The 25,368-nt window shown below is 44.0% G+C and overlaps 1 protein-coding gene and 1 long non-coding RNA gene across 2 annotated transcripts in view; one reads left to right on the forward strand and one right to left on the reverse strand.

Annotated features, from left to right (window-relative positions):
• The window catches only part of LOC120999664 (oocyte zinc finger protein XlCOF6-like), a 2,208,135-nt gene that overhangs the window by 2,073,577 nt on the left and 109,190 nt on the right, over positions 1-25,368 (reverse strand). The gene's annotated exons all lie outside the window — the stretch shown is intronic.
• LOC120999779 lies at positions 835-20,274 on the forward strand. Its single transcript, XR_005778644.1, has 4 exons — positions 835-992; positions 7,872-7,878; positions 18,298-18,303; positions 20,242-20,274. It is a non-coding gene; the product is annotated as an uncharacterized LOC120999779 (long non-coding RNA).

Below are 25,368 nucleotides of genomic sequence, written 5' to 3' on the forward strand. Positions count from 1 at the left end.
GTCCAGATGGGATGAGGGCCTGCTTCCTTCCCCATAGATGGGGTAAGCTGAACTAACTTCTCACTAACTAAAACTCCTCCCTTTCTAGAGAGGGCTAGAATGGAACAGAAGGTAGCTCTGCCATTGGTGCCGCCATCTGCTGGGGAACCAGGTACATTACACTTAAACATCATAAAGTAAGAAATACAATTACACATCGTGCAGGACCTGGAAATAAATACACATGATAACATAGAATCAACCATAGGAGATAGTGGAGAGGTGTAAAAGGTGGTAATGCACTTCTGGGGCGTTACAGATCTGCCATTGCTGGCTATTTATGATCAGCCCAGTGATGCGACTGCCTGCCTGTTCATGGTGTTCCATACTGTACTGCAGCTGCTGCTCCGCCTGATGCCATTACTGCTACCCCTAAATGGCTGCACATTGCACATTTTGTGAGGTCTCTCATTGCACTGCTGCTCCAAAAAAAGGGAGAATTTTTGGGCAGGCATCTGCCTCCAATACGGGATAATTATTGGAATGTTCTTAATTTTAAAAAGCATAACACATGCGACGGCACAGTGTCTTTTTAAACAGACTTCTTCTTAACACCGTCAATAATGCTTACCCAGAGCTATACATATCAGTGTCATTCTGACATTACTTAAAGGGAGTCTGTCATCTACCTGACCGATTTCAAACAGGTGACATTGTTCAGTGGGGCACAAAGACATGACACCCGTGTTTAGTTCTTCAGATGCTTCAAATCGCCCAAAAAGTTGTTTTTATCATATACTAATGAGCCGTCACAAGTGCCCAGGGGCGGAGAGTTCTCTGAAAGTGCCCAAGTTCCCCCGCCTCACTCGCGCCTAACTCTGCCCCTCAGTAAGCTCAGGCCAGCCCTGTGGCTCTGTGACATCATATTTCCCTATAGGCTGTTCGCGCATCACTGCCGGGCCCGGGCATGTGCACTGTTCTGCCCACTGTGGTCAGAGGCACAGGGATATGGAGTGCACATACACCAGTTACTGGCGTGAAATTGGCGCTTTCCCTTTCCGCTATTGAGATCAATAGGATCTCAATAGCGAGGGAAAACGCTTCCGTTTTGTCCCCATTCATTGTCAATAGGGACAAAACATTCCGTTCCATTTGGTTGCAAGCAGCGTTTTTCTGTCTGCCATGTGGTGCGGTGTAAGACGGATCCGTCATGGCTCACAATGTAAGTCAATGGGGACGGATTTGTTTTCTTGGACACAATAGAAAACTGATCCGTCCCCCATTGACTTTCAGTGGTGTTCATGACGGATCCGTTATGGCCATTTTAAAGATAATACAACCGGATCCAGATGCAGACGGTTGTATTATCATGACGGAAGCGTTTTTGCTGATCCATGACGGATCCAGCAAAACCGCTGGTGTGAAAGTAGCCGAATTCATGTCTTGTAGAAGTGTTTCATTTTTGCCTGGACATAAGAAAAACCAGCAGCGGGGTGTATTTTTCTAATATCTTTCATCTTACAGGAAAGTTCTGGTGAAATGACAAGTGGACTTGAAAAACCCATCTCAGTGTCTGTGAAAGGTAAGAGCTTTTAATAAATCTTTTTTGATTGTAAATGTCTTTAGGCCAAAGAACCTCTATTATGTGGACCCAAGGGGTCTTGAGTAAGAGTGCTCCGGTTGTCCATATTAGTGTTGATTGCGAATATTCTAATCGCGAATTTTTATAGCGAATATTGGCACTTCGAGAATTTGCGAATATCTAGAATATAGTGCTATATCTTCGTAATCACGAATATTCTAGATTTTTTTTCATCAGTACACATGATACCTCACTGCTCATTGCTTGTGGGCCAATGAGAAGGCTACAATATCTTTGACTTTAGGAGTAGTGTTGATCGTGAATTTTCGTATTGCGAATTTGTATCGCAAATTTTCCGATTGCCGACTTTCGCAATCAATAAAATAATGACTAGAGATCACAAAGTCTCGAATTTGCGAATATATGACGAATATTCGCCCAAATATTCGCGAAATATCGCGAATTCGAATATTGCCCCTGCCGCTCATCACTGGTCCATATGCCCTCTCAGACAGGTTCCCACCTTGCAGGGGAGATCAGTAGTACAGGATGTAAGCATTCAGTCAGATTAGGGCCTGGTCCTAAAGATGAAGGGTAAATAGCCTTTGAAATAATAACTGGAAAAGTGAAGGCATCTAATGATGATAAGAGAAATAAGGGGAGGAGGACACTTGCAAATTAGCTGGTAAAAACTGATAAAACCAAACCAAACTTGCTGAGATGAAAGTACTTGTAATTTAAAAAAACTGGTTTCCATGTCACAAGACCATCAATGATAAGGAAAAGGTAGCAGTTATCTAAAGACCGATCAAAGGCTATTTAAAATAGGTGAACCTCACAGACAAGAGGGAGGCTTTGCAAGAAAAAGTAAATGTGTAAAGTACTTTTACCAAACTAGTCTTCGGTCAGTACAGGCCAGCATCACAGGAGATGTTACAGGAAGCCCAGCAGGGTAGAAGGGGAAGGTGGGGGAGAGGGCAGTTTTGCAGATCCGAGGAGACCAAAGGATTTCTAGACAGATGGGATCCAGCTAAGAAGGAAGTTGCCAAGGAGGGCCAGGCAGCCAAGATCACAGGTAGATCTTGATCCTGAAGGAATCCTGGTTCTGAGAATAGATGAGCCTCACCTATTTCTGACAAAAAGGGCAAAGGGAATCGCCAGTGATAGGAGATCCCTCAATCCTGAAACAAGTCAACCAGTTGTTTTAGAATGACACGTTGCACCAATATGTGGTAGGGAAAAGTTTATATCAGTGTGTTTATGCAGGGGATGCTACAGGTTATTGAAGATGGTAGTGATCACATTTCCTGGCTTGCAATTGTCTCAATAAAGATGCAAAAATAATATAATTTTGTTTCATTTTCCAGTGGAAGACGGGATGAGCGACTCCTATAGACATCTCCATTTATCTTCCCATCATGAAGCAGTAGATAACAATACTACACAAGATGATTCAACAACTCCTAATGTACCCTCAGTCCTTCACAGGAGAGATCCATCCACCGATACTGCTGGTCACAAGAAACCTTTATCTAAGCAGTTACTGATTGGTAAAACAAGAACTAAACAGACATGTGGGAACATTTTTTCTAGTGAGAAACGTTTTAAAAAGAAATCAAATTTTTTTTTGCATGAGAGAAATTGCAGAGATAATGGGTCATTTTCATGCTTGACATCTGGAAAATCTTTTAACATGAAATCCATTCTAGTTAGACATCAGAGAACTCACACAAGGGAGAATCCATATTCATGTCCTAAATGTGGGAAAGGCTTTAACAATCAATCAAGTTTTATTCAGCATCAGAGAACTCATACAGGGGAGAAGCCATTTTCATGTCTTGAATGTGGAAATTGCTTTAGTCAGAAATCAAATCTTGTTGCCCATCAGAGAACTCACACAGGAGAGAAGATGTATTCATGTCCTAAATGTGGGAAAGGCTTTAACAGTAAATCAAATTTTTCTCAGCATCAAAGATCTCATACAGGAGAGAAACCATTTTCATGTCTTGAATGTGGAAAGTGCTTTAGACAGAATTCACATCTTGTTACACATCAGACAACTCACACAGGGGAGAAGTCATTTTCATGTCTTGAATGTGGAAAGTGCTTTGGTCAGAAATCACATCTTGTTACACATCAGAGAACTCACACAGGGGATAAGTCATTTTCATGTCTTGAATGTGGAAAATCTTTTAGCATAAAATCAATTCTAGTTAGACATCAGAGAACTCACACCAGGGAGAATCCGCATTCATGTCCGGAATGTGGAAAAGACTTTGACAGTCAATCAAGTTTTATTCGGCATCAGAGAACTCATACAGGAGAAAAGCCATTTGTGTGTCCCGAATGTGGGAAGTGTTTTAGTCAGAAACCAAAACTTGTTGCACATCAGAGAACTCACACAGGAGAGAAGCCATTTGTGTGTCCCGAATGTGGGAAGTGTTTTAGTCAGAGATCAAAACTTGTTGCACATCAGAGAACTCACACAGGAGAGAAGCCATTTGTGTGTCCTGAATGTGGGAAGTGTTTTGATGCGAAGTCATTGCTTATGCAACACCAAAGAATTCACACAGGGGAGAAGCCATTTTCATGTTCGAAATGTGGGAAATGTTTTAGTCAGAAATCAAATCTTGTTCGACATCAGAGAACTCACACATGAGAGAAGCTATTTATGTGTTCTGAATGTGGGAAGTATTTTGGTGCGAAATTAATGCTTATAAAACATGTAAGAAGTCACACAGCAGATAAGCCATTTTCATCTTCAGAATGTGTGAACCCTTTTTATCCAGAAATCACATATTGTGGAACATGAAAGACTCCACTTAGAGAAGAAGCCAATTTCATGTTCACAATGGGGGAAATGTTTTGGTCAGAAATCAAGTCTTGTTGCACATCAGAGAACTCACATAGGAGAGATGCCATCCACTATCCATACAATTGGTCTTCCTGTTCACTGCATAACTTTGGTATATATTCATCTACCGTTTCAAACGAGTTGAGGTTCTCCAAAGTTCCACTTTCTCTATTGTGTGTAACGATATTAATTGCCAAAGAATCTCTATTACATTTTTTCTTTTCTTTTTTTCATTTTCTCTTTTATTTCTAATTCTTTTTCATATATTTTTCTTTTTATACTGTCAGCTAGTGGTTTTATGCTAGGGTGACATTTCCATGGCTTTAATTTTTCAAACTGCTCCCTAATATCTTTATTTATATTTAATAATCTTTGTCTTCTTTTATTGATAATAAAACTCATCGCTTTCCTAGAGAATTTGTGGAACATCCGTTCCCATTCTTCAATAATGTCGTTGCTCCCTATATCACCTGACAGTATTTTTTCCACCTTAAGCCCCTTGTCCATATTCACTACGCATACCGAACAAGAGGAAACTACAAATGAGGGTTCGGTTGTTCCACTGTCTCCAGAGATAATAATAAAAGAAAGAAGAGTTACCCCAAAGGTCCCAATACAACCCTCTATCTCAGGACAGCAATGATTGGGAAGAAACAGAGGGAGAACCACTGGAAAATCCGGTTTTGGAAACAACAGTTGATGAGTTAAAAAATAGAGAAAATAAAAACTGATAAGCAAAAATACAATAAAAAGGGAATTGAGAATAACGATAAAAAAAGAAGAAAAAAAGAACAGCAGTGTAAATACAAATGACAATAGGAAAAAACAGTGATTAAAAAAACTGTGAAACAGGATTTTTTTCAGGCTTGGAAAGAGGGAAATACAAAAAGGGAAGCAGAGGGGGGAAACTCACCAAAAAGAAATAGTAACAGCAAATAAGGAAGGAGAAGGAAGAGGGGATTGCGGGGAATAAATTTATATTTAAGCAGACATACATTAATGAAGGGGGGAAATTTTATCCTCAAAAGGGGCTTAAAATTTGCTCCAACTACTTTTTTCAATAAATTCGAGGTGTTTATAGGAGTATGAAAATTCCTGAGAAGGCTGGCCCTTAAGAAATATTTTATGAAAAAAAAAATAAAAGGATTGGATAGGGAAAAGGAAGACAACATAGAATCTGAGGACAGCTATAAACATACTGGTCTAAGACCTAAGTCTAAATATCACCCACTACAGGAATATTCTCCAGCCCTCAACACTAGAGATGAGCGAATGTAAGCTGATGAAGTTGAATTCGATCCGAATTTCAGGAAAAAATTTATTTGCACTAAAGCCAAATTTCCTCATACTTCATGGTAACGAATCACATTTTTTCCTAAAATGGCTGCTGCACATTTGAGGACATGGAGAAAGGGACTCTGCGAAGGCGGGATCACCCATAATGCCATGCATGCAGCCAGTGGCGGATTACAATAGGGACGTTCGGGTCGCCCACATACTGCTGCGGGGCATGGGAGCGCATAGCTCCCTGTCCCGTCCGCGATCACCGCCATAGGCTTCAGGCCTTGAAGACCTGAGGCCTATGCGGTAGAGAAATCCCGGCGCAGGCGTGCGTGATGACGTCATCGCGCGCCTGTGCCGGGATGCAGCACTGTGACGCGCCTGACTCTGCGAGCAAGCGCCTGGCCCTGGACATACAGTAGGTGAGTATTTATCTTTTCATTTTTTTGTTCATTTTTTATTTTTTTATTTCATGTGCCTACTTTGGGGGGGGGGCACACAGGAGGACATATTAGGGAAGTTAAATCGAGTACATGGGGGGGGAATGTGGGGGCTGTATGGGGCCAAATTATTATGGGAGGGAATACTATGTGGGGGCTAATTACTATGTGGGGGCTGTATGGGGCCAAATTATTATGGGAGGGAATACTATGTGGGGGCTAATTACTATGTGGGGGCAAATTTCTATGTGGGGGCAAATTGCTATGTGAGGGCAGTGTGGGGGCAAATTGCTATGTGGGGGCAAATTGCTATGTGGGGGCTGTGTGGGGGCAAATTTCTATGTGGGGGCAAATTGCTATGTGAGGGCAGTGTGGGGGCAAATTGCTATGTGGGGGCTGTGTGGGGGCAAATTGCTATGTGAGGGCAGTGTGGGGGCAAATTGCTATGTGGGGGCAGTGTGGGGGCAGTGTGGGGGCAAATTGCTATGTGGGGGCTGTGTGGGGGCAAATTTCTATGTGGGAGCGGTGTGGGGGCAAATTGCTATGTGAGGGCAGTGTGGGGGCAAATTGCTATGTGGGGGCAGTGTGGGGGCAAATTGCTATGTGGGGGCAGTGTGGGGTCAAATTGCTATGTGGGGGCGGTGTGGGGGCAAATTTCTATGTGGGGGCAGTGTGGGGGAAACTATTGTGTGTGGGGAAATTGCTATGTGGGGACAAAGTACTATATGGGGCAGTGTGGGGGCAAATTACTATGTGGGGGCAGTGTGGGGGCAAATTACTATATGGGGCAGTGTGGGGGCAAATTACTATGTGGGGGCAGTGTGGGGGCAAATTACTATATGGGGCAGTGTGGGGACAAATTACTATATGGGGCAGTGTGGGGGCAAATTACTATGTGGGGGCAGTGTGGGGGAAATTGCCATGTGGGGACAGTGTGGGGTAATTTCTATGTGGGGGCAAATTACTATGTGGGGAAAACTATTGTGTGGGGGCAGTGTGGGCAAATTACTATGTGGGGGCAGTGTGGTGGAAATTACTATGTAGGGACAGTGTAGAGCAAATTACTGTGTGGGGGGCAAACTACTATATGGGGTCAGTTTGGGGGAAATTACTGTGTGGGGGCAAATTACTATGGGGGGATTACTATGTGGGGGCAGTGTGGTGGAAATTACTATATGGGGGTGTTGCTATTGGGGAGGCACTGTAGGGGCAATTCTATTATTTCTAGAGACACTATACAGGGATTATTGCCTGGAGCACAATATAGTTATTATTACTGGGGGCACTCTAAGGGACATTAGAGCTGCTGTGGACACTATAGGAACATTTGGGGAGATTTATCAAACTGGTGTAAAGTAGAACTGGCTTAGTTGCCCATAGCAGCCAATCAGATTCCACCTTTCATATTTGACAGCTCTTTTGGAAATCCAGTTCTACTTTACACCAGTTTGATAAATTACCCCAATTATGTCTATTAGGGTCACTATTTTTTCAGCAGTATAGTTCCTGGGGCATTGGGAAGCACAACGGGCACAGTATTGGGGGTGGCAGGATGACGCTGTGGGGACACCAGGATGAGGAGGTTGATGGAAAAATTGAGAAATATAACGTATCTGTGTTACAAACTGTAGAGACGAGATGTGGCTGAAAGAATTTGCCATGGTGGTCTGGGTCAAATGGAGGAGAAGAGGAAAGAGAAGGTCTACATGACAGGAGATGTCCCTGGATGTAAGAGGTATGTGGTGCTGTATTCGCCTCAATGTCTTTTTTATTACAATTACAATTATATGTATTTTAAATTTGGTGACTACATTTTTCAGTTTAGGACCCAATTTGGGGTATTTTTTTTTAGTCTGAAGATGTCATATGGCCTAAGAAGAGACTGGGGCGCCCATGAAGCACCGCAGCCTCTTCATACAAAAAAAAACTAAAATGGAGGAGGAGGGGGGGGGGGCAAGTTTGGTAGACAGCCCCGGGCCTATCATGCACTTAATCCGCCCCTGCATGCAGCCAATCAGCAGCCAGCCAGCCCTGGGATGTCACAGCCCTATAAATAGCCTCAGCCAACTTGGATTCTGCCATTTTCCTGTGTACTTAGTGCAGGGAGAGACGTCAGCAGGCGCTAGGGACAGTGCTAGAAAAAACGTCATTGTGCTAAAAAGAAACGATATACAAGTGCAGGGAAAGATTATTCAAGGTGCAGGGAAAGGATAGGGAGGAATCATTCCACAGCATTTATGTTGAACAGGGTTCAGTAGGGGAGGTTACAGCCTGTGTAATAGGAACATTCCTATTACACCTTGCTGCACAGACTGGGGACCCAAATTGCCATTATACAGCTATGTAATTCCAGCAAACTGTTCTTGTTATTGTGGTGCAAGTGCTGTTTGATACAGCCATTAACAGGGTTTATTACAAGGAAATATTTCTATCTCTTATTTGCCCTTGTGCGGTGCAGTTATGTTCTAAAGCATTTTTTGGCTTGTATTAGTGGGGGGAAAAAGGGCTTATTAGCCGTTGTGTGATGAAGTGAGGAAATTACAGCCCTATGTGTCGTGTATTAGTGGCAAAAGAAAAATATATTTGCCGTTCAGCGGTGCAGTTATATGTTCTAAAGCCTTCTGTGGCATGTATTAGTGGCAAAAGTAAAATATATTTGCCGCTCAATGGTGCAGTTATATTTTCCTAAACCCCATTTTTGTGTGTATTAGTGGAAAAAAAGGGGCTTATTAGCCATTGTGTGGTGAAGTGAGAAAATTACAGAATTTTTGGGGGTGTTTTAATTTTCTTTTTATTTATTTATTTATTTATTTGATCTAACAGTATGTCAGACAGAGAAGTGCCAGGACATGCACAGGGGAGAAGAAGAGGCCTAAATGTTTCTGGTGCAGGCAGAGGTCGCAGCAGAGTAAGAAGCCTTGGCAGCAGGGGTCACTTCGAGAGGCCTGAGCTCCCAGTGTCAGCTAGCAGTCGTGTTTTGACCAGCAACCCAGTGGTTCTTGAATGGTTGACTCGAACTTCGACTTCATCACAAGTGACATTAGACACCCCCAGCCAAGAGTCAGTGGGTTCGTCAGACACAACCCTTAGTTGGCCCAGCCCGAGAGAAGGCCCTGTGCCCTCACCTGTCCTCAACCGGCCTGTGTCCTTTTCTGTTCCCTTAGCCAAAGAAGTATTGTGCTCAGCTCCACTATACAGTGAGGACGAGCTACTAGAAAACAGTCAGCAGCTACTGGGAAGCCAAGGTGTGGAGGAGACATCCACCCCTTCCGCCGGACGTCAGCAGGGTGGCAGCAGTGGGAGGTCGGGAGCCAAACGTGCCCGGGGTAGACCATCCACTTCGCAGGAGCCTACCTGCCCGGGAAGTAGCGGTGCATGGGTTCACGGAAGCAGCGGCGGTAGCAGTCAGTCAGTGCCTAGTGTTGGGGTAAAATCATTTACTCTGCGGTGTGGCAGTTTTTTGTTAAGTTACCGGAGGAGGTGAACATGGCCATATGTAGAATCTATTGGCTGAAGGTGAAGCTTGGCCAGGGTGCCAATGTTGGCACCACGGACTTGCGTCAACATATGCAGCGTCACTATAAAGTGGCCTGGGAGAACCGTGGCTCCAATGTGGTGGTCCAGCCTGCTGCAGCAACAGCTGCATCACCCAGTGGCACACAGCCGATTTCAGGCAGTCAAGGCTCCACCACCTCAGCCGAAGGGAGCTGTCTGTCCTTCCCATCATCTGCTGGTCCTGATGCTCCTGCTCCTCCCCCTCCTACTCCTTGTCAGTCAGTCCGTCAGCAATCGATCACCAAAGCGATTGCCAAGAGACAACAATATGCATGCACTCGTCCAACGGCGCAGAAGCTGAACGTGCCCCTGTCCAAGTTGCTGGTGCTGCAGTCCCTCCCTTTCCAAGAGGTGGACTCTGCATCTTTCAGAGAACCGATGGCTTGTGCTGAGGTGGAGAGTCCCAAGCCGTCATTTCTTCGCCAAAAAGGCAGTACCAACCCTGCACACACATTTAGAACAGAAGATGGGCCAGTCCTTGAGCCTGTCAGTGTCTGCCAAAGTGCACAGCAGCGCCAACGTGTGGAGCTTTAACTATGGTCAGGGACAATACATGTCCTTTATGGCCCACTGGGTGAATGTGGTTCCTGCACAGCCACACCAGCAACTTGGCCAGATGATGCTGCTACTGCCTCCACGTTCTCACGCCGTTGGTCCTACGACAATGTACGCCTCTGCCTCCTCATCCTCCACCGTGTCCTCAGCCTCCACTGCAGGGACAATTCACAGTGCCCCTCCAGCGTACCACATGTGCAGGGCACCGCGGTGTCACACTGTTCTGCACTTCATTTGCCTGGGCGAACGGAGTCACACAGGGAAGGAACTTCTCCGTGTCCTTCATCAAGAAATCGAATCCTGGCTTTCTCCACGACAACTGAAAATCGGAACCATGGTGACTGACAATAGGAAGAACAAGTTGTCGGCGCTGTGTCAAGGAGGGCTGAGCCATGCGCCCTGCATGGCACACGTGTTCAATCTGGTTGTCAAGTGGTTCCTGAAGTCTTCCACCCATCTGCAAGACATCCTAAAAATGGCCAGGAAACTTTGCATGCACTTCAGCCACTCGTACACACGCAAAGCACACCCTCCTTGAGCTGCAGCGGCAAAGCGGCATCCCCCAACATAGGCTGATATGCAACGTTTCCACCTGATGGAATTCTGCCCTCCATATGTTGGACCGACTATACGAACAGAGAAAGGCCATAAACGATTTCTTGATGATCCAAGCGGACAGGAGTACACACCTGTGTAACTTTGATGTCAGCCAGTGGCAGCTCATGTGTGACACCTGCTTTTTGCTCAGGCCCTTTGAGGAGGCCACGTTATTTGTCAGTCACCAGGACTACGGGATGAACAATGTCATTCCACTGCTTCATGTCCTGGAATAGATGCTGGTAAATCTGTCTGGCCAGGGGACTGGAGACGTGGTGCCTACATCTCACGGCCACATGAGCCCTGTGGGGGCTGAACTGGAGGAAGAGGACATTGGAGCACAAGCAATGTGTAGTGAAATGGATGGTTTTTCTACACAGTTAACGGGAGAGGAGAAGCAGCCAGAGAAGCTACAGGGCGAGGAGGCAGAGGACCCAGACACACCGTGGCAGTATGCAGTGGAGATGGAGGCAGGGAGTCCCTCCGAGTCTCTTGCACAAATGGCCCGATGCATACTCACTTGCTTGCGTAGTGACAGCCGAATTGTCACCATTCGGCAGAGGGATGACTTCTGGCCACCTTGTTGGAGCCTCGCTACCGATCCAAAATGGGGGCTTTTTTTACACCCGCTGAGAGGGAGAACAAACTGAACTACTCACCAACAGCTAGACATAGAGCAGGACCTGAACCAGCAGGTGGTGGCATTCTTGGACAGCACCCTGCTACCCGACATTGAAGATCCGCTGGACTACTGGGCAGCCAAACTGGATTTGTGGCCGCAACTGGCAGAGTTTGCCCTGGAAAAATCCGAGCAGGTGTTTAGTGCGGTGGGGGCCAAAGTTACCCCAAGAAGAACTCACCTGTCCACCCACAATGTGGAGAAACTGATCTTTGTCAAGATGAATCAGGCGTGGATCACCCAGGATTTCCACCCATCAATGCCTGATGAATCAGACTAGATCATCCACTGTGCCCCACCAACACTTTGACAAAAGAGACAGGATTCTTCTGGCTACCTGCCTTAGCTACTATTCTGATGCTGCCCCCCGCCTGATGCCACACATCTGATGCCAAGTTCTCCTTCTTAGACCCACCATTATCAGTGGGTACTGTTATTGCCACCCACCTCCCCACTCTGTCACTCTGTGGTCTCCTGATGCTGCTGCCACCTCCACACTATGTCACCTTGCCACTCTGTGGCCTCCTGATGCTGCTTCCACCTCCACACTATGTCACCTTGCCACTCTGTGGCCTCCTGATGCTGCTTCCACCTCCACACTTTGTCACCTTGCCACTCTGTGGCCTCCTGATGCTGTTGCTGCCACCTCCACACTATGTCACCTTGCCACTCTGTGGCCTCCTGATGCTGCTGCCACCTCCACACTATGTCACCTTGCCACTCTGTGGCCTCCTGATGCTGCTTCCACCTCCACACCACGTCACCTTGCCACTCTGTGGCCTCCTGATGCTGCCGCCACCTCCACACTATGCCACCTTGCTTATTTGTGGTCCTCATGCTGCTGCCACCTCCACACTGTCACCTTGCCACTCTGTGGCCTCCTTATGCTGCTGCCACCTCCACACTATGTCACCTTGCTACTCTGTGGCCTCCTGATGCTGCCACCACCTCCACACTATGTCACCTTGCCACTTAGTAGTCTCCTCATGCTGCTGCCACCTCCACACTGTCACCTTGCCACTCTGTGGTCTCCTCATGGTGCTGCCACCTCCACACTATGTCACCTTGCCACTCTGTGGCCTCCTGATGCTGCTGCCATTTCCACACTGTCATTGTGTCACTCTGTGGCCTCCTCATGCTGCTTCCACCTCACCACTATGTCATAGGGCCACTCTGTGGACTGCTCATGCTGTTCCCACCCTCCGCACTTCATGACTGGGCCACTATTTTGCCTTTCGGCCTGACCAAGTGAAGGCGGATTCTCAACAGACAGGATCCGTTTTTTTTGGGGTTATTGTTCTGACGGATCAGAGGAAGGCAAAATAATCAGTGACGTCAACACAAACTTACTGCTGACACCCTCTCCACTCTGTCAGGGGGCTCTACTTGTTTAAGCGTTTAATAGAATAGGTTCTGTAGACAAAATGATTATCCGCCTGGCAGACAAAGGTGGAGGCATAGTCATTTTAAATAGAGACGATTATGATAAAGAGGCACAAAATATATTAAGAGATGAAAAAAACATATAAACAGCTAAAAAGGGATCCTACAGAAGCATTTAAAAGAGAATTAAAAGAGCTTGTTCAAAAAGGTAAGAGACAAGGGATTTTCATACAAATGAGACCACATTTATTGAGATTAAATATCACAAAATAGCAGCTTTTTATCATAATCCAAAAATACATAAACACACTCAGCATCCTCCGGGGAGACCTATATTGTCTGGAATAGATTGTTTAACCAGCATCCTCTCAAGATATGTCGATCAATATCTACAACCTTGCGCACAAGTTGCAAATTTTAAATAACATAAAATGGAATTCAGAATATATAATAGGTACATTAGATGTAAAATCGTTATACACTCACCTAAAGAATTATTAGGAACACCTGTTCTATTTCTCATTAATGCAATTATCTAGTCAACCAATCACATGGCAGTTGCTTCAATGCATTTAGGGGGGTGCTCCTGGTCAAGACAATCTCCTGAACTCCAAACTGAATGTCAGAATGGGAAAGAAAGGTGATTTAAGCAATTTTGAGCGTGGCATGGTTGTTGGTGCCAGACGGGCCGGTCTGAGTATTTCACAATCTGCTCAGTTACTGGTATTTTCACGCACAACCATTTCTAGGGTTTACAAAGAATGGTGTGAAAAGGCAAAAACATCCAGTATGTGGCAGTCCTGTGGGCAAAAATGCCTTGTGGATGCTAAAGGTCAGAGGAGAATGGGCCGACTGATTCAAGCTGATAGAAGAGCAACGTTGACTGAAATAACCACTCGTTACAACCGAGGTATGCAGCAAAGCATTTGTGAAGCCACAACACGCACAACCTTGAGGCGGATGGGCTACAACAGCAGAAGACCCCACCGGATACCACTTATCTCTACTAAAAATAGGAAAAAGAGGCTACAATTTGCACGAGCTCACCAAAATTGAGCTGTTGAAGACTGGAAAAATGTTGCCTGGTCTGATGAGTCTCGATTTCTGTTGAGACATTCAAATGGTAGAGTCCGAATTTGGCGTAAACAGAATGAGAACATGTATCCATCCTCTGATGGCTACTTCCAGCAGGATAATGCACCTAGTCACAAAGCTCGAATCATTTCAAATTGGTTTCTTGAACATGACAATGAGTTCACTGTACTAAAATGGCCCCACAGTCACCAGATCTCAACCCAATAGAGCATCTTTGGGATGTGGTGGAATGGGAGCTTCGTGCCCTGGATGTGCATCCCTCAAATCTCCATCAACTGCAAGATGCTATCCTATCAATATGGGCCAACATTTCTAAAGAATGCTATCAGCACCTTGTTGAATCAATGCCACGTAGAATTAAGGCAGTTCTGAAGGCAAAAGGGGGTCCAACACCGTATTAGTATGGTGTTCCTAATAATTCTTTAGGTGAGTGTATACTGTAATTGAGAATAAAAAGGAATGTGAGGCAGCCCAATACTTTCTAAATAAAAAAGTGAGATGCCAAAATTGCAGATATAGTAAAATGTATACTGTTTATTTTACAGAGAAATTATTTTAAGTATAAAGATAATTTTTATCTCCAGACGTGGGGTACCGCGATGGAGACGAGGTTCGCATGGGGGTTCACAAATTTATATGTAGGGTGGTAAGAGCATAAGTTTATACACCCGGATGGCGAGCTCCGAGCGGGCCTCGTCCTGTGGTGGCAAAATATAGACAATGTCCTTTTTATATTGGGGGGGGGGGGGGGGAACACTTTTGGAATTTTTTTAATGATTTTTATTTTGAATTCACACCAAATAATTGTGTAAAAGAGATTCATTTTTTAGACCTTACTATTTATATTGAAAAAGAAAAAATCTGTATCGAAACATTTAATAAACCTACGGATGCCAACTGTTTTATTTCCAAGGAAAGTTGCCACCTACCATGGTGGCTTAAAAATATACCTAGGAGTCCGTTTTTACGCATTAAAAGAAATTGTACTGATATAGAGGAATATAAAAAAGAAGCGGAACATATGCAGAAAAGATTTAAATCAAAGGGGTATAATAAAGAAATACTAATAAAACTAAAAATTAAAATAGACAAACTCTATTGGAAGACCCGGTAAATAAGAAAGCACATGAATTGCGGAAAAAAAGAGAAGGAATTCCGCCCATCATTATACCGTATAATGGTCATACAAAACAGTTTAGAAAAATTGTGAATAAATATTGGGGTATTTTATTTATTTATTTATTTTTCTGTTTAAATTTTCTTTATTATGCAAAAATAGTTTACATACAAATGACGAGGAAACAACCTCCAAAAGAGAATATTAAACATGTAACAAGGTCACAAAAAGGAATAAACCTAATGAAAGAACTTGTACATCGCCGGAACATAGGATGGTTCAAACTTTAAGGTCTGATCTGATATGAAGCGGGTTGGCAGCGTGGGACTCAAAAGAGGAGGAAAAATAAAGAGAAATGACTACATTTGGATACATTAATACACTTCCTTTCTATAGCAAGAGATCATATCACTATTATTAACCATGCAATGGACACAGTTTCCGAAACCTCTGAATAATCTTCAATCATGCCAAAGTTTGGTAAAGCTCTGATATGTCCTTCGAATCTAAAGATCTGGTCTACTTTAAGCGACCATTGTTCTACTGAAGGGACTTCGGTCAAGAGCCAGTATTTCGGGACAAGAAACCTGGCTGCGTAAATTAGATGTTTGAATAATCCCAGATTAGTAGCCCGTTAATTAGAGGGGAAAAGGTTTAAAAGAGCTAGCTCCGGAGAAGGATGGAAATCTGCTCCACAAATTTGATTGCATATCTGGAAGATTTGGTTCCACCAGTTGAGTAGTATGGGACACTCCCACCATATATGTAGATAGGAGCCTCTTCCCCCTGAACATCTCCAGCTCGTGTCGGACGCACACTCAGAGTATAAAGACACAATATCAGGGGTCTTATACCATCTTGTGATGATTTTGCAACCATTCCCTTGGAGTCTCACACATCTGGAGGACTTGTGTGGGGAAATTAAGATAGTATTAATTCTCCTTAAAGGAGAATGAATGGTTCAAATCCCTCTCCCGTAGTCCTACGTAAGCCGGAGTGACATTGGTCGCTGGGGATCTCAGTCTGTTATATAGTTGAGATATCGGTTCAGGGGGGTAATGAGAATTGCTGATCAGACTTTTAATCCAACCTTGAGGACAGTGTAAGTCTCCAAGAGAAATGTGTTGTGATAAGTATGCACGGAGGAAGTATAGAGCATTATTGTATGTTGTAGGTATTGATAGTTTACTACTCAGCTCACTTAAGGGTAGAATCTGATTGTTCTGAAAGAGATCCTGCAGCGAAATAGGGGAATCTCTAGAATGCCTGGGCAGACTTTCGAGGAGAGCCTTAGGGGCAAGATGTGAAATATCCCTGACTTGAAGAATTGGGGATGGATATGGAACAGAGTAATGTGTGGTTTGTAGCCATTTCCAAGCTGCTATTGTAGCTTTTATTAAAGGAGTAGCATCAGGGGAAAGAGGAATGAGGGATCTGTGTCCAAGCAAAAGGGCCCTGAACGTGGACTTGACTATCGACTGTTCCATGGAGACCCAGGATTTATGGGGTGGAGCTCTCAACCAGTCCACCACTCTAGAGAGGAGAACTGCTTTACCTTAAAGTTCGAGGTCTGGGAGAGCAATCCCGCCTGATTTCTTAAGGCGGCATAGGGATTTATAAGAGAGGTGGGCTTTCTTTTGGTTCCAAATAAATGAACTAAATAGTGACCTTAGGGAGACAAAGTATGAAGACGGGACCGGGATGGGGAGTACTTGTAAAAGGTAAGTCAGTTTAGGCAAGACCAATGACATAAGGATATTTTTCCTGCCGAACCAAGATAGTATGGGCAAATCCAGGTTTTTAAGAGTGTTTGAGATATGTTTGAGAATGGGTGTGTAATTTAACAAGAATAATTGAGAAGGGTCATTGCTAATTTTCACCCCTAGATATGTTAAGTGAGGGGAGGACCAATTTAAGGGGGAATTTTGCTCTAACTAGATTTTGTGGGATATGGATAGGCTAATGTGAATGACTAGAGACTTGTTATGGTTCACCTTAAAGTTGGAGTGGTACCGAAGATTTCTAGGTGATGGTAGATTTTTGGGAGAGCTGGATCAGGGTTGCTGATCATAATTAACAAATCAAATTAAATAGAGGGATGTAAGAGGTCAGATCTGAGGTATGTCTGCACTCTGGATTACCTGGAGTAAATACGTAAATCAGAAAGGATAATCCTAAAACATAACATTTATTAAAATATGCAATATAAAATGAAAAAAGAATCAAGCAGATCGATCCCTAGATGAGATGATTAAACCTGCAGACCAGAAATGACACGGTCAGTCAGCTGGTCTTGAGGTACACCAAGATGGTCGGGTCCTCCGTGGGCTACCTCATAGATAAGAGGTGAAGGAATAATGCAGTATACAGGTAAATATCACTGCACATGGGCGTCCCTTGATTCTTTTTTCATCTCCCCTGATGAACTGCCCCATGTCCTGGCAGTGAAACATGCGTGTAGGGATTATGCCCATGCATTTCTAGGGACTTATAGCATTTAGATTTAGGGACAGGTTTCGGGCGGGGTCGTCCTTATAAGGACGAGTGCCCTGTGGTCAGGCTGCTACCATACCTTTAGTAATAGGGCTGACTGGCTAGACAGTTATAGGGACCGTTTAGGGACCCTGCACACATGTGTTTGACTGCCAGCCGTTTGGTTTTTCCCTGATGTTTTATCCGGATATCCATATAGGATGAACTACTATCAATCCATTATGTGGTGTTGCATCTGACGACCGTCCCTGGGTACCGGTAGGACACGCTGGTTACTCAGCTCCGCTGTGCACTTTAAAATGACTGTATTTATGTTTTGGGATAACCATTGGTATAACTGATCAGTGGTTGCTATCTGTGTATCCCAATGTACGTCTTCGCACATTAGATTTAGGATTTTATATTGGCATATTTAAATAAATGTTATGTTTTAGGATTATCCTTTCTAATTAACAAATCATCCACAAATGCGGCAGTTTTATGCTCCTGGTCACCTAGCTTCACACCCTTTATCTCTTTGTCTAATCTAATTATTTGAAGAAGGGGTTCCATAGTCAGGATGAATAGGAGGGGGGATAGGGGGCATCCCTGGCAAGTGCCATTTCGGATCTGAAAGGGGCTGGAGAGGGTGTCGTTAACGGAGATGGAAGCAGAGGCGTTAGTATACATGGCGTCAATCGCATAAAGAAAAGAGTCTGGGAATTTTTATGAAGAGAGGACCTGTTTCATGAACGACCACTTAACACATCTGCGATGAGAAGGACTAGATTTTGACCCGTGAAGCCTACTGGATTTTTAAGTTAGAGACTAGATTTCCTGATGGTTTGAATAAAAAAAAAGAAATAATGCATTTTTATTAATAATAGCCGCTGAGGTTTTTCAAGCATATTCTATCAGGGTTTTTTTGTCCTCCATTTAGACGATCGGGATAATATAGAGTGCAGCAGTATGCTCTTTTCCCTAGATCTGTTTGTTAGTTATTTTACAATATATTTGGGACATAAGACTACTACATACACACTATGCGGTTTTTGTGCGGTAATGTTTTTTATATTCTCATACCTCTGCATGTTGCACTTTGAATCCAGGGGGTTTTATATGTCCAATGCAATATGTCTATATATTCTTTTTTCAATATTTTGTATATCATCAGTAGTCATATTCACTGTGGAGGTTAACTGGGTTAACTCTCTGCCTTTTTCCCTCCCCCCTGAGCCATTGATTTTTATCAGCTGGTTCTGGCAGGACGGGAGGAGGTATTTAGGAGACCCGTGAGGTAAGTGCACTTTAGGTTATGATTAAGAACCAAGAGGGTTCGAAACATGTAAACCAGTTCGGAGGTGTGGGGAGGTGATATCCACGCTTGAAGTTGTTGATTTATGGCTGTTTAATAAAGACGGACTACGCAAGATTATCCAGTGCTGGAGTGTTTTACTTTCTGCATTAACTACAGGAGTCGATCTTGACTTACTTCGTGCACGGAGTTCAACTGGGTGAGCCGGATTTATATTTTCTATGTGTCTCTAATGGTCTAACATTAATGGCATCTGTGTATTTATTTCTAGGTCGTTCACCATTGTGCATTGATACTATTGTTATGAAACTGTTACGTTCATGTAATATGTCTGGTTCACCAGCCGGTGGCAGCGTATATATCAGAGCTATCCTTAGCCAGATTGGAACCCACCATTCCATCCTCCCCCATTTGGGCAGAAGTGGACCAGTCCTGTTTCCTACCAGAAGGGAGGGGTTGCAGTTCTAGTTTATTCCGGTTTAAACTTCATAGTGGAGCTGAGAAGACCCGAAGGAAGTAGCAGCTAGGAGAAAGTTCCACCTGACTTCTTGCTAATCTACTTACTGAGTGTCAGGAGGGGGACAACAGCCAAAAGCACCCCAATCCAAGGATACCAGAACCAGCCGAAAGTCCAGTAACCAGACCCAAGCAGAGTTTAGCACAGCAGAGAGAGAATGCAGTTATAAAGATTGCCTGCCAGTTTATGCCAAAGCCTGCTGAAACCAAGAGAAACCCTGAATGTAAGAAAAAGCCTGAATATTGTCTGGAATCAAGTTTACCCAAATAAAGCTGCTGTTAAAGTTTATCAAAGTCTGAACTCAAGTTATTCTTCATCCCCTAACTCAACTATTCCCCTTTATTTGCTTCAGTGCCTAAGCCTGGGGTCCCGTTGTATCCAGGTAGGAGCACTGTGACACATATAGGGGCCACACCACACCTTGGCATTCTTAAAAACCTGGGACACGATCGGGGGAATACTTACTACTAGTAAGTATTCCTATACAGTAGAAGTCTCATATTTTTATTTTTTTTTGTGACTGGCTATGCAGCTATAAAGTGTAATGGTTAAAGTTCTGGGCTATGGTGCAGATGCTGTGAGTTCAAATCTCACAAACTTTTCAGAAATAGAGGCTAAACTTAATTTAAAAATATATATAAGTTTATAGCCATAATATATTTACACATATTATTATACACTCACCTAAAGAATTATTAGGAACACCATACTAATACGGTGTTGGACCCCCTTTTGCCTTCAGAACTGCCTTAATTCTACGTGGCATTGATTCAACAAGGTGCTGATGGCATTCTTTAGAAATGTTGGCCCATATTGATAGGATAGCATCTTGCAGTTGATGGAGATTTTAGGGATGCACATCCAGGGCACGAAGCTCCCGTTCCACCACATCCCAAAGATGCTCTATTGGGTTGAGATCTGGTGACTGTGGGGGCCATTTTAGTACAGTGAACTCATTGTCATGTTCAAGAAACCAATTTGAAATGATTCGAGCTTTGTGACATGGTGCATTATCCTGCTGGAAGTAGCCATCAGAGGATGGATACATATTCTCATTCTGTTTACGCCAAATTCGGACTCTACCATTTGAATGTCTTAACAGAAATCAAGACTCATCAGACCAGACAACATTTTTCCAGTCTTCAACAGTCCAATTTTGGTGAGCTTGTGCAAATTGTAGCCTCTTTTTCCTATTTGTAGTGGAGATGAGTGGTACCCGTGGGGTCTTCTGCTGTTGTAGCCCATCCGCCTCAAGGTTGTGCGTGTTGTGGCTTCACAAATGCTTTGCTGCATACCTCGGTTGTAACGAGTGGTTATTTCAGTCAACGTTGCTCTTCTATCAGCTTGAATCAGTCGGCCCATTCTCCTCTGACCTTTAGCATCCACAAGGCATTTTTGCCCACAGGACTGCCGCATACTGGATGTTTTTCCCTTTTCACACCATTCTTTGTAAACCCTAGAAATGGTTGTGCGTGAAAATCCCAGTAACTGAGCAGATTGTGAAATACTCAGACCGGCCCGTCTGGCACCAACAACCATGCCACGCTCAAAATGGCTTAAATCACCTTTCTTTCCCATTCTGACATTCAGTTTGGAGTTCAGGAGATTGTCTTGACCAGGACCACCCCCCTAAATGCATTGAAGCAACTGCCATGTGATTGGTTGACTAGATAATTGCATTAATGAGAAATAGAACAGGTGTTCCTAATAATTCTTTAGGTGAGTGTATATTTAGAATATATAATATATTATAATATATGTAAATATATTATGGCTAAAACATCAGTCGTAGTTTCCCACACATGCATTCATATATATCAGAAGTATGATTTTATCTAATATATATATACTGTATTTTTATATATATATATATATATATATATATATATATATATATACCGTATTTATCGGCGTATAACACGCACTTTTTCCCCCTGAAAATAGGGGGCAAATCATGTATGCGTGTTATACGCCGATATTCATTGCGCTGTATGAGCCGGGAGAGAGGAGGGGCTGGAGTCCGTAACTAGGGGCGGGGCCCGGTGCAGTCACTGTACTCTTACACCGGGCCCCGCCGCTCACCAAAGTATTTATAAACGTGAATCCTTATCCTGTTATTAAGCTGCCCTCTCCCATGTTCCCCCTGTATCCCCATAGCACTTACTTAAGCTCCCATAGCAGGCAGAGCGGACGGCAGCAGTAACGTCACTCACTGACGTTGAGCGCCTGCTCCGCCCCCTTTATGAATGAAGCAGGCGGAGCAGACGCGCGACGTCAGTGAGTGACGTTACTGCTGCCGTCCGCCCTGCCTGCTATGGAAGCGTGTGAATGAATCGTAAGTGCTGTGGGGATACAGGGGAACATGGGAACATGGGAGAGGGCAGCTTAATAACAGGATAAGGATTCACGTTTATAAATACTTCGGTGAGCAGAGGCCCGGTGTATTGGGGGACACTGTTATGAGGGGGATCTGTGGATGACATATAGCAGTGTCATCCACAGATCCCCCCCATAACAGTTCCATCCACAGATCCCCCCACCTCATAGCAGTACAATTTGAAATGGACACTGTTATGAGGGGGATCTGTGGATGACATATAGCAGTGTCATCCACAGATCCCCCCCATAACAGTTCCATCCACAGATCCCCCCACCTCATAGCAGTACAATTTGAAATGGACACTGTTATGAGGGGGATCTGTGGATGACATATAGCAGTGTCATCCACAGATCCCCCCCCATAACAGTTCTATCCACAGATCCCCCCACCCCATAGCAGTACAATTTAAAATTTATTTTTTTTTCCTGAAATTTCCCTTAAAATGAAGGGTGCGTGTTATACGCCAGTGCGTGTTATACGCCGATAAATACGGTATATATTTTGTAATTACACATTTATTTTGTGCCATACATTTTTTACAATTACTAAAAAAAATATTAAATATATAAATCTAATTTAACCTCTATTTCTGAAAAAGCTTGTGACCGGATTTGAATTCACAGCTTCTGCATCGCAGCCCAGAAATTTAACCACTACATTATATAGCTGCATAGCCAGTCGCAAAAAAATAAAAATATAAAAAATATATGAGACTTCTACTGTATAGGAATACTTACCTTTTTTTTAAAGTAACTGGCTATGCAGCTATTATAGCTGAGTGGTTAAGTGCCTTGCCTCTAATACAGAGGGTTGTGAGTTCAAATCCCAGCAGAAACCTTTCTGAAATAGAGGCTAAATTAGATTTAAATACACTGGGTGTCCCCAAACACTGACTCCATATATGGACATAGCTATATATGGAGTCAGAGCAGGGACTCCTAAGCTGGGGACTCACAGAGCACACGCGCAAGCATGCTCACTCAACACTACTGATAATACAACCATCTGCATCAGTTTTGAATGGATCCGGTTGTATTATATCTTCTATAGCCATGATGGATCCGTCATGAACTCCATTTAAAGTCAATAGGGGACGGATCCGTTTTCTATTGTGTCAGAGAAAACGGATCCATCCCTATTGACTTGCATTGTGGGTCATGACGTTTTGCTCCGCATCCCAGGACAGAGAGCAAATCACAGCATGCTGTCCGGTATGAGAGCGGAACGGAATGCATTTTGGAGCGCTCCGTTCTGTTCAGTTATGTTTTGTCCCCATTGACAATGAATGAGGACAAAACTGAAGCGTTTTTTTCCGGTATTGAGACCCTATGATGAATAGAAATAGAAACGCTAATGTGAAAGTAGCCTAACACACCCTGTAAAATCCCCACTCATCTGTAAAACATAGATCTGCCTCGTCCCTCTGTTATATTCATTAGCAATGGGTCAGCAGTTAGTTATATTAGTGCAGAGACAGGGTTGGAAGTTAAATCTAATGATAGTAATAGAGAAATGGCGCTGATTTATTCATGTATTCATTATTTGTATTGACTTCACCACCAGAAAACTGTGGAATGTCCTGCTCCCAACTGTCTTTGTGGAGTGCAATGGTGACGCAGGAGCCATCCGCTCCCTGCTCCAACATTACACTGCCGGCGCTCTCATTGCGTCTTCAGAGATGAATACCAGACCACAGAGGCCGGGGCATGAGGAGGATTTCCCGATCCCTGCGCTCTAGTGCTCAGCGGGCACCATGGAGTCATAGCGCCCGCTGCTGGGGAGAGCGTGGGTACTGTGTACACCGGGGAACAGGGCTCAGGTGTTATTTATTTTATTACTACTCTGTGGGGGGAATAAGGGGGCATCACTACTGTGTGAGGGAATTAGATGGCGTAACTACTGTGAAGTGAACACTAAGGCCGGCATTATATTGTGTGGCGGCACAAAGAGGACTGGGCAGGATTGGGGCATGAGTTAGAGGTGCGGCTTAGTGTGAAAAATTAAGTCGCTCAATTAGCTTTTTAAAAGTTGGTCGGTATGACCTTTAACAACTCGCAGAGGGAACTCCAGAATTTAGAAGTAAATTATATCTCTCTATGAGAAACTATGGGGACATTTATCAAACTGCTGTAAAGTAAAACTGGCTTAGTTGCCCATAGCAACCAATCAGATTCCACCTTTCATTTTCCAAAGCAGCTGTGTAAAATAAAAGGTGGAATCTGACTGGTTGCTATGGACAACTACGACAGTTTTTCTTTACACTAATTTGATAAATGGGGGCGAATTGTGCTTTACTGTGAGCTGCAATGTCACGTGATCCTGTGACGTCTGAAGGTCCTTACAGCTCACAGGGTAAAGATACTACCCATATTATATCCTAGTCACTTCAGGACCTGCGATGATGTCATGGTCATGTGATGAGTCACATGAGGGGAGGAGTAAAGCAGGGGAGGTTTTTCACTGTGCAGCACTTCCTGTCATGTGACCAGTGTGACGTCATCGCAGGTCCTGCAGCCCCAGGAGGTGAGATCTGCAGGTCAGTTATTGGTCTTGGTTCTTGGTTTATTAGAATGGAGCGGTTCTATAGGTGACATATAGCAGGTCCAGCCAGCAGGGGGCAGCACCGGCCATAGAGAGTCTCTGCTCACACAGTCTGGAGGTCAGGAGGGGAGTTCTCCTCAGACATGTCTGCTCTCCCCCTGGAATATTAGGAGACCCCCAGACCCCTGTAAGAAGGGCTGTTCTCCTGCATTAGAGGGGTCTTCCATCACACACTGTTCTGTGATATCACTAGGATATGGAGTCAGTGTGTGGTCGGTGGGGACAACCTCTTCTAGATGAAGGGGCTGCAGCGCTGTGTCCTCTCCTCACTGTCCCTGCACAGCGGAGGCCGGAGCGCTAATGAGCAGGGACTGTGGAGGAGATTCAGCAGTAAAGCAGCTCTGCAGCCCCTCCATTCTCAGGATTAGTGGGGTCCTGATACAGACGAGCCCCCACCTACCGCACACTGATGACCAGTCCTAGCGATAGAACCTCACGTTATGTGACGGGAATAGCCCTTTAATGCTGGTGATATTGGGGGTTCAGTGATGGCCGCAGGGATTGGGGTTTGCACAGTTGGGGGTAAATAATTGCACACACATGTGATAGTAACAAACCTGCAGATGTGCGAGCAGCAGGACAAACCCCGGATCCATCACTGGCCCCGGAGCAGAACACCAGCGATTAGATTATAACAATATGAACGTGCGGTTCATTATTTGCTTCTAATTATGAATTATTTTTCAGCAAATTGTGCTGCAGTCTGGGACTAGGATTAGACTAGAAAAACTAGGCTTCACCCCTCACATTGTCGGGTATTTATTTCATATAAGATATGAAATCATAAAAATTATAGTCTCATATTTTTATGAAATATGAAAAATTAAAAATTAAAAATTTTATTGGCGGACATATAAACGCCAGTTCTTTTATTGATGAGATCTAAAGTTAATTTGTGCAGATAATGAAACAGGGTGCAATTAATTATATAAAATATAATTTATTACAAATAAATACATGCAGTAA

Source organism: Bufo bufo, chromosome 4, assembly GCF_905171765.1.
Source record: "Bufo bufo chromosome 4, aBufBuf1.1, whole genome shotgun sequence".
In the NCBI taxonomy this organism is placed as follows: Eukaryota; Metazoa; Chordata; class Amphibia; order Anura; family Bufonidae; genus Bufo; species Bufo bufo.